The 11,446-nt window shown below is 47.0% G+C and overlaps 1 long non-coding RNA gene across 2 annotated transcripts; it reads left to right on the top strand.

Moving 5' to 3' along the window:
* The first annotated feature begins 2,075 nt into the window (after positions 1-2,075).
* LOC146895546 (uncharacterized) lies at positions 2,076-3,957 on the top strand. 2 transcript variants are annotated; one of them, XR_014997388.2, is made up of 3 exons: positions 2,076-3,092; positions 3,493-3,603; positions 3,809-3,957. It is a non-coding gene; the product is annotated as an uncharacterized LOC146895546 (long non-coding RNA). The 2 variants fall into 2 exon arrangements; XR_014997394.2 differs by having other exon boundaries at positions 2,076-2,837.
* The last annotated feature ends 7,489 nt before the right edge of the window (positions 3,958-11,446 follow it).

Consider the following 11,446-nt stretch of genomic DNA (forward strand, 5'->3'; position numbering starts at 1 on the left):
GTAGCATCCTTCCCCAGGCTCAAGAGGAAGGACTGGCCTATCCATTAAGCTCAATCAGGAGGACCGTGTGGGCACATTTAGTCACACAATCCTGGAACCATCTGTGCATTTTGTCAGCAGTGCGTTACGGACGTATATATTCTGTTTGGTTTGCTCCTCTTTCCCCAGCTAACACTTCAGAAGCCGACCGCAGGTGATCCTGGGAAAGTGGCCTTGCTCCTTTGAATATGGCGCCTACGAGTGTTCAGAGGGGCCCTGAGCATTTCTGTCACTCATTTTCAAAGAGTTTCCTGGAGGAAGCTTGCAATCTCTGCACGGCATGGTTTTTCTCACTGCTCTGAAAGCCGCCTTCCGATTCACCCCGAAGCTACTGAGCGTGCATCAAAGCCTCCCATATGAGACGAGAGAAATTGCCTTTTCAATTGAAGTGATGAAAATAACTTAAATTTCCAGGGTGCCTGTTTCTGAAGATCTCATGGCTTGGTGAAAAGGCATCCCCTTCCCCAGCGCCCCAGAAATCTTTCTTTCCTTATATAGCACTTGATTGGTATAGTTTCTCAAAAAACTTAAACGCATTTCTCAGTCTCTTTCTCATCTTCTGATGTTGTGTCTTCAGGTTCAGCGCGTTTCATTTTCACTTATAGACATCTCTCTTTAAAGAGAATAAATCCGAGTCAGTGTTGATTCACTTTTCCTAGTTTTCAGAGGACTCAAGAACCCTGGAGAGCCATTTGGGGTATTTTCAGCCAGGGCCAATGAGATGACGGCACTGCAGCCCTGGGTCACAGCCTTCGGTGTCAATCTTAAATATTAACAGAATGCCGTATTCTTGACCTTTGTATCTGATACCTTTGCACTTGGTTCTCGCAGGTAGGTGAGCCCTGCAATTGTTCCTTGTGCTAGTCAGGTCTCTATTGCTGAAAAGACCACGGCCAAAAGCACCTTGGGGACCGTTAGTTAGTGTTTGCTATTGCTGTGATGAGATGCGGTGACTCTTGTAAAGAAAACATTTAATTGAGGGGGCTTGCTTAGGTTCAGAGGTTTAGTCTATCATGGTGTGGAGCATGGCTGCGGGCAGGAAGACACGCTGGAGAAATAGCCCAGTGTCCTACATCTTGATTCAGAGGCAGCAGGAAGTCAACTGACTGTCACACCGAGGACAACTTGAGGAAAGGACCTCCAAACCTGCCCCCACAGGGACACACTTCCCACAGAAGGTGTGGCCCAGATTAAGGGTGTGCCCTCTGGCATCGAGGTCTGGATTAAACGTGTGTGTCATCCAGGCTCCTCCAACAAGACCACACTTCCTCCACCAACGAGGTCACATCTCCTAATAGTATCATTTTCTATGAACTTATGGGGGTCCAAAACATTCAAACTACCACAGGGAGGAAAGGGCTTATTCGTCTTACCGTTTATAATCCATCCCAGAGGGAAGCAAGGGCAGAACTCAAGCAGTGACCTGGAGGTGAAAACTGAAACACAGACCGTAGATGAACATGCTGTCTAGTTTGCTCACCCTTTCCTATACAATCCAGGCCCTCCTGCCCAGGGGTGGTAACCACTCTCAGTGGGCTGGGCCCGCCCTCACCAATCATTAATCAAGAACTGCCCCATGAATTGCCCGTGGGCCAAACTGATGGAGGCATTTTCTCAGCTGAAGTTCCAGTTCTCAAGATGCCTCTAGAGTCGAGCTGACAAAAAGCTGCGTTCCTGTTATGGCAACGTCCATGTTTGCCACCAGTTTCTGGGCTCCCATTACAGCAATGTCCACATTTGCCACTAGATTTGCTTTTAACAGCACAAAACAAAACTCAGCATTCAACACATGTCTTAGTTGTCTTAGTTAAATGAAGTTTGAAATCAGCCTGAATGCCAATACCAGACTACCAGTCACAAGGCATCACGTGTTTATAGATTTTGCACCTGATAATATCTTGTGAGCATTTCTCAGTCATTACTTTTGGAAATATGCTCTGAAAATGGAATGAGTTTATTGTGTGAAAGAACACTGAAGTTTCCTTTAGAACTCTGGATGCGGAATCAATTGCATCACCTGACTCCCTGGAGGGAAACAAACGGCCACAGACAAATGTTCCTGAAAATGACGGGGTGCCCTCCTTGAAGACACATCTCAAGAGAAACGCAATCGGACTTCTCCAGTACAGACCCTGATTATGAGCTTGTTTTAAGGGATTGGTGCATATGGTTATGGAGTGACGGGTCTGACATCTGCCAGGCAGGCAGCTGGGGACTCATCAAGAGTCACAATCTTGAATCTGAAACCCATAGGACAAGAGGCAGGCTGGCAGCTCGGGCAGCACTTCCGCGTCTGTCACCGTTCCACACTAAAGACAATGAACACGGCTTATAATCAGGTCTTTAAGAAATGGGTTAGTTCCCCTGCTGGTATTTTTCATCTACATGAAGAGATGACATTCTTCCCAAGAACATCTATAGATTCCCGGCCAAAACTTTAGGCTTTTGGAAGGTTGCAGGGATGTAGGCTTTAGATCAAACCAGATACTCTATCGACAGCTCCTGGTTTGAACAGCATCCCAGTAGGAAAACTTCAGAAACGCTGGTCTTAGGAACTGCACAGAATTATCCCGAATACAAGTAGGGCTTGCTTACTCACATGTTGGCACAGAGAGCCTGGAGGTGGCGCCACACAAACGTGTAGGTCCATGCATGGGGAGGTCGGGCCATAGGGTTTCGTGGGAGGAAGATGCCAAACCACAGAATCCGTGTAACAAAGGACAGAAGGGAAGTGAAATTGTCAAAGCTGGAGGCTGAGGAGAAGACTAAGCGTGTGGGAGCAGAGGCAATTCTGACAGGTCTGTGACGGAATTCTGGGGGATGTACACAGGAGGCATGAGACCCGTGGAGCAGGGCTCTTCGGGATGGAATATAGAAATGAACTTTTATGAGACAAAACGGAAGTTTGGGGGACCTGAGCTTTCATCTTCTCGGCATAAGATAACAATGACGGCTCTGATGATGGGCTATTGACAGTTAGCACTTCTGGAGGACTCCAGAAGTTTCTGAACGGTGTGCTAACGATCTTACAGCTTGTATCTCATCTAACAGAGGTAAGAGTAGACGAGCTGCTTCTTAGTGTCTAGTATACTCACAGGGAGAGCTCGCTACAATGGAGCGGGAAGAGGGAGACGAGGGGTTTAAGGAAATTGGGGACTCGGGGGTACTGGGGGCCTAGAGCATACTCACTGGACTCTCACATGGCTTTCTTTTATAAGGACATTAGCTGCATTAGTGCATTGCTTCACTCTCTGGGTGAAGTCATAGTCTGAGGTCTTACAGTAGTCCTCATAGTGAGTGTAATCCATAGTCTGACCTCGATGTGTGAGTTGGAAGGTTGACATAGTTCAGACTATAGCTGTACCTCAGACCAAAAAAGTCTCAATTTTAAGCCTAGGTGGATTTTTTTTTCCAAGTTGGTTGAGTTTTACCAAAACCTCCTAACTATTACAGGAATTTCACAAAAGATCCTGTGGGAACAGATCCTGCGAAAGTATGGTCAGGTCTCAAGCATCTGTGTCCTTGGGAAATCTGGATGCATCATCAACTCGGAGAAAGCACTCAGTAAGCTTTGAAATACTGAGACCCTGCATATGGTGGTTTGAATGAGAATGGCCCCCAAAGGCTCATTCGTCTGAATACCTGGCTCCCCATTTGTTGAACTGTTTAGGAAGGATTAGGAGGTGTGGCTTTGTTGGAGAAGGCCAGCCCCTTGCACCGGGTGTGTCTGTGCCATTACCACTTAGCTGTCTCTGCCTCCTGCTTGCAGGTAAGGATGTAGGCTCTCCGTTACTGCCCCAGCGACATGCCTGCCTGCCTGCCCGCCTTCCTGCCTGCCTGCCACCATGTTTCCCACTGTCATGGTCATAGGCTCTAACCCTCTGGAGCTGCAAGTCCCAATAAACTATTCTATAAGTTGCCTTGGTCATGGTGTTTCTTCACAGCAATAGATGAGTAACCAAGACGCTGTGAGTCGGGCTCCTAGGGAAGTTCTGTGTGACTCAAGGTACTGTCATCTCCGAACGGCTAGGGAAAGAGCGCGTGGTGAATAAATTAATCTCTCAATGTGTGCTCGTCTTCCTGGGGGCTCCTGGGTCACAGCTCAGAAGAGTTCCCGCGACATGTTTTTTGTTTGTCATACATTTTCCCACCCTAAAATTAGCATCTGCTTTGTGAGAGCCTAGGCTCAACCTTGGAGATGTTTCTGAGCTTTGCTTCCAGGCAAACGCTGGTTGTGGATTTTCCTTCATGTAGAGCCAGAGGCAGTGAGCAACCCCGCCGGATGGAAGGGAGGGAGAATGGCTAATTTTTTAACAAGCACAGTTTGTTACAAAGAATATATGAAGATGTCTGACAAGGGGGGAGGCCAGGATATCTGTAGGCTTTGGAGGAGAGTAGGAGGAGAGCCCCAAAAGATGGGCGGGGGTGATATATTTAGTTACTGAATGTGAACTGCCTAGTTGTCTTCCAGGAAATGAGTCAAGGTTTGAGAAAGTGAAGTGGCAGTCTTATGTAGCAGAAGAAAAGTGCTCAGTGAACGGTGGTGAGGGCCGTCAGGAGCTATTCCTGGCAGACAGTCGTGAAGTAAATCTCTCCGGATCGGGAGTTTCTAGTGTAAGTTCACCCAGAGGGAAGCTACGTCTTCACTTACCGCTCCATCTGTCAGAACGGACTGCACACTTTGAGAAGACAAGCCTCCCCACCCCTTTCCTGGCACCACAGGGAACCACATGTGCCCACCGCCACCCCTTATAGGATTCTACTTCCCCATTTTGGGGCCAGCAGCACTGGTCAGCTTTGCAAAACTACAGATATGTGCAGTGTGTTGTCTGTACATTTTCTTCTGGTATCACTTTCTGACTTTCAAACATTCCTTTGATCTCTCAAAGGCTTGTGAAATCCCAGCTCCTTCACGAAGGTTCCCTTGATCCTTCTAATCTGAATATTTTTCTAAGTCCCCTCTGGAGACCTTATAGAATTTTATAGTCTCGATAAAGATACAACTGCCACATCACCTCCTGGGATTTTGGGGAACTTGTTCTGACTCTATTAGAATTCCGGCGGATTATTTAATTTCACAAAGATATAAGCCTTGGCTTTCGTTTTCTTTGAAGCCTTGCCTGTAGAACAACTCTTGTACATAGAAAGTGCCTATCACCACCCATTGAATGAAACAGACTCAATGCCTACTTGGTGATGTTGAAAGGATGGGAGACAATGACCCCCTTTCTGTGAGAACACCATTATCCAGAAGCGGGCCTGGTTCCACGGGGTTCTGGGGGAGCCTGGACTGGAAATGTGAGTAGGATGGGTTTGGGGCTGGAGAACAGGAAGGGCGCAGGGGTTTAGACAGTTTAGCAGACTTGTTCCGCTGTCTTGTTAAGATGCCATATTGCAGGCCGGTAGGCAGTCTCACCAGGGAGTCTGTAGAGGGTCGTTTTTCATGGCGTAGTTAGAGTGAGCTTCCTTTAGCAGCAGGTCTCAAAGTGTTCGTCCAACTCTGTCGTCCATAAGTTGACAAACTGGGGGAGATGAGGGCTTTCTTCACCCCTAGATCAGTGAAGTCGCAGAGACAAACCAAGGGAAACTTTCCTCTAGTAATTGACAGCCTGAACTCACCCAAATCCCTAGAATATGCTTGTAAGTGGCATCTTTTTCGCCTTAGCTTTTTGTATGTGCGTGACAGGGGTGTGTGAAGGGAGTTTACACACTTGTATGTGTGCGTTGGCAAGCATGTGGAGTCCAGGGAGGTGACAGCCATCTTATTTTGGCGGCGGGGGGGCGGGGCGGGGGAGAGAGTCGAACAGAGTCTCTTATTGATTTAGAGTACACTCAAGTAAATCAGACTGCCTGGACAGTGAGCTCCAGAGCTCCTCCTGCCTCTGTCTCCTCGGTTCTGGGGTTAAAAGCATGCACCAGCATGCCCAACTTTTTCTGTGGGTGGTAGGGATCAAACTTAAGTCCTCACGCTCCCGCGACGACAAGCACTTTATCGGGCTGAGCTATATCTCTAGCCTGACTTTGATTTTCCTCGGGGGGGTTTTGGATCTGGTGACTGTGGTGGTGTGCAGTGAAGAGTCCAGAAATGTAAGAAATGTACACCCCAACTTCCGTTGTTTTTACTGAAAAATAGTGGGGCTTGAAGTGGATTTTGAGCTTCGTTTTGTGTTTAAGATGTGACAGTAATCCCAGTTAACCCCTTGAGGAAAATCTCCACCCTGATTGCTTGCTGTAACAAGTGCCTGGGGCCCTTTAGTCAGTGTAATAATTAGTTCTTGAGCAGCTGTTTGGGGTTAGGGACCCCAAACAGCAGGACCCATACCACAAAAGACACTTTCTTCTGCCTTTGTTTCTTTTCCCATGAACTCATTTTGCCACCAGAAATTAAGACTTCCCCAAAATTCTACAAGTCTGTGCCACCTAAGAACGATACGGGTGAAACAAAAAAAATCACCTCTCTGGATTTGAAAAGCGATCTTATAAACTGAAGATGCCTTAGGAATAAACGAAAACATTTGATGAGAATGAAATGGAAGTGACATACGAGGGATTTGTGGTCTGAGAAGGGGCCAAAGATGTAAGCTGGCACTGGCCACAGCCTTAGGCAAACCCAAGAGCTAGACAACAAAGCAAGGGCCAGGACCTTGGGCGTCTGGGTGACTTTCATGCCGCGTCTGCCCTCTAGTGGCTGCAATCCACAAACTCCTTGCAAAAACAGGCACTGGGAGCAAAAGAGAAGCAGCTGGCTGGGGATTAGGATAGCAGAATATTCAGGAATGAATCAGCCTTGCCTGCAGCCACCTCCTCTTCAGGAGATTTCCCATTCTTCTTACCTGTTCCCAGTGCCTAGCATAGTAGAAGGCTCAGCGGTCAGAAGGCCTGATTCCGTCTTTAGTCATTAAACTGAGTCGATTTGCCCAGTCTCCTACTGTCTTAACCAAGAAGAATACCTAATTTGAGAGTTGTGAAGATTATATGAACTAATTTATGTGTAACAGTCTGGCCTGGAGATGGTACATTTTAACCCTAGCTCTAGCTCTCACATCCCCTTCATCTTTATTCACATTTTGAGTGGGTAGGTTTTCGGGGGAGGGGGGTGACTGGGAAAATACATTGATCCCTATTCAGATTACCTTTGAAGTATCTCCAAGTAGCAGAATGTTTCATGTCTAACCCCTCTGAAGAGAAAAATACTCACCTTGGATCGATAAGCTCTTGCGATTGCAGGTTTTGATAAATGGGCTCCTCACGGTTTTCTATCATTTTTCCCTTCAGATGTATGAGTCGGCTTGTTCCTTCTCTGCTAGAGACTCCATCCCACTCACCCAGGCCCCCACCTCTCTCTCTCTCTCTCTCTCTCTCTCTCTCTCTCTCTCTCTCTCTCTCTCGAGAATTTTGGTTATTCGAGACAGGGTCTCTGTAGCTCAGGCTATCAAAGAATTCAATATATAGCCCAGGATGGGCTATTGAACATGTGGTGATCCTATCTAAGCATCCCGAGTACTAGGATTATGGGCACGAACTACCACATCTTACTCCAAAATGTATTGGAGTAGAATTTCTTGGGATCCATGTCTGAGGTGGAGGGCTGTCTTTCTGGACAGGCATATGGCTGGAGTCAATTTCCTCTCAGAGCCTAGCAGGGGGGCGGTGGGCGTGGGGTACCCAGTGGCTAACCTTGCCTCACTTCCCAGCTGCTCCACATCCTACACTCCAGGCCTGAGGGGAGTCACAGTGCTTCCTCCAAGTTTTACTGGAAAGGGGCATATTAAAGTAAGAAAGCCAGAAGCTGGTGAAGTTGGTAGCCACACCCATCCCCCCGTGGGGATTGTGGTGTCATCAGGAGTGTTCAGGCATTTGAAGGGCTAGATCTTGAGACCTCATAGATCTCAAAGTAATCCAGGCAGTCATGGGCTGTCGTCATATGTGAGGCTGGTCCATGGGAGCCTGTCCCTCTCCTCCAACCCATGCTGCTGCAGAGAAAGCTGAGAAACAAAGGGAGAAAACTGGGAATCTAATGCGGGGGTGGTGGTGGTGGTGGTGGCGGGATTCTTCCATCCAGAGAGGACAAACAAGTACCTAGCATGTTTGGAAAGCCTTGAGGAGGCTGCTGTGCCTGGAAAAGAATGAGTGTGTGTGCATGCGCGTGTGTATGTACATGCGAGAGAAAGAGAGAGTGGGGGGGGGGAGGTCTGGGTTGAAGAGGTCACTTCACCTTGCGAAAGTGTTGGCTTCTTCTGAGTGAAACAGAAATGAGAGCTGAGTGAAGAGAGAGCAGTCATATTTAACAGGATCAAGTAGGTTCTGTTAAGCCAAGACTGGAAGAGCGAAGGCGTAGAAGCAGGAAGATCAATTGGGAATTCTAGAACTTTCCAAGCAAGACATACCCATGGCATAGATAAAGTTTGTAGTTGCTCTATCTTGAATCTGGAGTCTCCCAAAGACCTACGTGCTAAAGATGGGTTTCCAGCCTGTGACTCCATGTAGTGATGGAAGCTTTATGGGGTGGGATACAGTCAGAAGCTGACCTTTGAGGGCATGCCCTTGAAGGTGATATTGGCTCCTCAGGCCCTCGTCTCTTTCCTTGTTTCCTGATTAGTGTGAGGTGAACTGGCCTCTTCAGCCACACGCCCCTGTCGTAATGAAAGACCACCCAGAGGGTCTCTTAACCACGTGGAGACCCTCACCCAAGAACCGAGTCCGAGCCACTGGATGCAAAAGCAAGAAGCATTTTTTTTTTATTGTTCACATAGGGCCTGTGGGTGCTGCAGTCACATGGAGAACTGAGCGCCCCGGGCTGGGTTTTGGGGCAGATTATATAGGGTAGGGGTAGGCAGAAGCGAGCGTACAGAAGTAGATACATGGCTACAGGGGTCTCATTGGTCAGTTTTAATGAGGCCATGAGGTCATGTCTAAGACAGGTGTCGGCTTTCCGCTGGGTGGCTGACAGTTTGGGGGCTTTTCGACAGTTTGGGGACTTTCCATTCCTCCCCCTTAATCTTGTTCATGCGGGTGGCATAACTCCTGGTGTCTAACCGCAGGCATCCTGTAATGCAGACTCGACAATAACATCTGTGCCTTTGTTATGAGCCCCAAGACCTTGTTATGAGCCCCCAGTTCTTGGCTCAAGCCTTGCTTATAATGGCGTTACAGCAGCTAAACAGCCAGGCGTGGGTCTTTCAGTAATGCACTGTGCTTCTGCAGTCCCAAAGCATAGGGCTGAGAGACTGAAGCTGCTGACCTGGCTGTCACACAAGTCTTTTCTTGGGCTTGTCTTCTCAGTGGCAGGAGGCTAACTGACTTGGGGAGAGGATGACTTGTGGGTGAGATGAGGCACCAGAGCCCAGTCTAGTCACCTTGAAAGACTGTCTGATAGCCTCCTGTGGGCCTGGAGAAGACGCGGGCAGGGAAAGACAAGGGTAAGTGGTTTGGCTTGAGCCGCTAAAAAGACCAAGTTGGAGTTGGTAAGGTGGAAAGGGCGTGGGAAGAGCTGCTTGCTCCCTGGGGGAGCATGAGGTGACATTTCAGACATGTTATGTTTTAAGGTGCCAAATCGCCGTCCTAAAGCAAATGCCAATTGTGAAATTGTTTACATGACCTGAAAGTCAGGCAGAACACTCAGGCCTGTGATCGGAATGCAAATGAGTTCTGCATACACATGGCATTTGAAGCCAGGAGTTTGATGAGATCGCCAGGGATGTAGATAGAAGAGATCCAATTATGAAACTCCAGGGCACTTCTGTGTTTAGACATAATATGGGGCCATCAAACAAGACTAAAGAGGCCTATAGCCAACAAGACAGAAGCTAAACTAGGCAGTGAGGAAAAGAGATTCACAAAAGTGGGGACAAACAGCCATTCCAAATGGCACTGACCAGCCAGGCAAGCCACACAATGAGGACGCAGCATTGGCTACTTTAGCAAGGAGATTATTAATGATGGTCACAATTTCCACGGGGCCTAAATCCAGATTATGTAATCAACTTTGAGTCTTGTTAATCTTGCTCATCTTTTTAAAATAAGAATATGTAGCTGGACAAGGGTGGCACACACCTTTAATCCCAGCACTGGGGAGGCAGAGGCAGGCAGATCTCTGTGAGTTCGAGGTCAGCCTGGTCTACAAAGTGTGTTCCAGGAGAGCGAGAGCTATTACACAGAGAAACCCTGTCTCAAAAAAACCAAAAGAAGAGAGAGAGAGAGAGAGAGAGAGAGAGAGAGAGAGAGACTATGCATGCAAGCTTCTCAGATAGAATGAACATGAAGCTTACTCGTGTCTTGTGTCCTTGCATGATGAAAAGAGTATTTGTTGAAAGAACAAATAAATTCATGAAAAGGAATATTCTAAGCATCAGCCTTTAGAGTCATTTGAATGAGATTCGTCCCACATTTTTTTTTTTAGGTATTTGAATGTTTGGTTTGTGGCACTGTTTGGAGAGGCTGGGAGGGTGTGTTTCTATTGGAGGAAGTGTATCACTGGAGGTGAGGTTAGAGAACTTAAAGACTCATATCATTTCTAGTTTGCTCTCTCTGCCTCTTGATTGTGGCTCAGTGTGTGAGCCTTAGCATCCTGCTTCTGTTGCCATGCTTTTGATCCAGCATCATGGCCTCTACTCCTCTGGAACTGTAAGCCCAAATAAACTCTTTCTTCTTTAAATGGCCTTGGCCATGCATTTTATCACAGCAACAGCAAAGTGACTGATGTAGACTATGGTAGTCCTTGTGAGGATGCTCTCACTCTAGACAACTGGGCAAGAAAGGAATGTGTCAACAGACAAGAGCATACTTGAATCACTTGAAGATATAGATGCTCATCTATCTATCTATCTATCTATCTGTCTGTCTGTCTGTCTGTCTGTCTGTCTGTCTGTCTATCTATCTATCTATCATCTATTTCCTACTTATCTATCTACTCATCTGTAATCTATCTATCTATCTATCTATTATCTATCATCTATTTCCTACTTATCTATCTACTTATCTGTTGTCTATCTGTCTGTCTATCTATCTATCTATCTATCTATCTATCTATTTATCTACCTACCTACCTACCTACTTTCCTATACATCTGTTTTGTGGCACAATCTCTTGTATCCCAGGCTATTGTTGAACTTGCTATGGAGCCTAAGATGACCTCAAACTTCTGATTGTATTACTACTACATCCTGAATTCTCCCGAGCCTGCCACCGGCATCCGATGTATGTGGTGCTGAGGATCGTACCCAGGGCCTGTGCATTCTAAGCAAGCTCTCTACCAACTGAGCTACTACCCCAGTCTCTGTCTCATACTTGATAACATTTTCATTTTGTGTCTCTTTTTTAAAGGTTTATTTATTTTATTTTATGTGTATGGGTATTTTGCCTGCATGCGTATATGTGCCCACCACTTGTACACCTGGTGCCATAGATT

The sequence above is a fragment of the Myodes glareolus genome, chromosome 2 (genome assembly GCF_982192425.1).
Source record: "Myodes glareolus chromosome 2, mMyoGla1.1, whole genome shotgun sequence".
Classification (NCBI taxonomy): Eukaryota; Metazoa; Chordata; class Mammalia; order Rodentia; family Cricetidae; genus Myodes; species Myodes glareolus.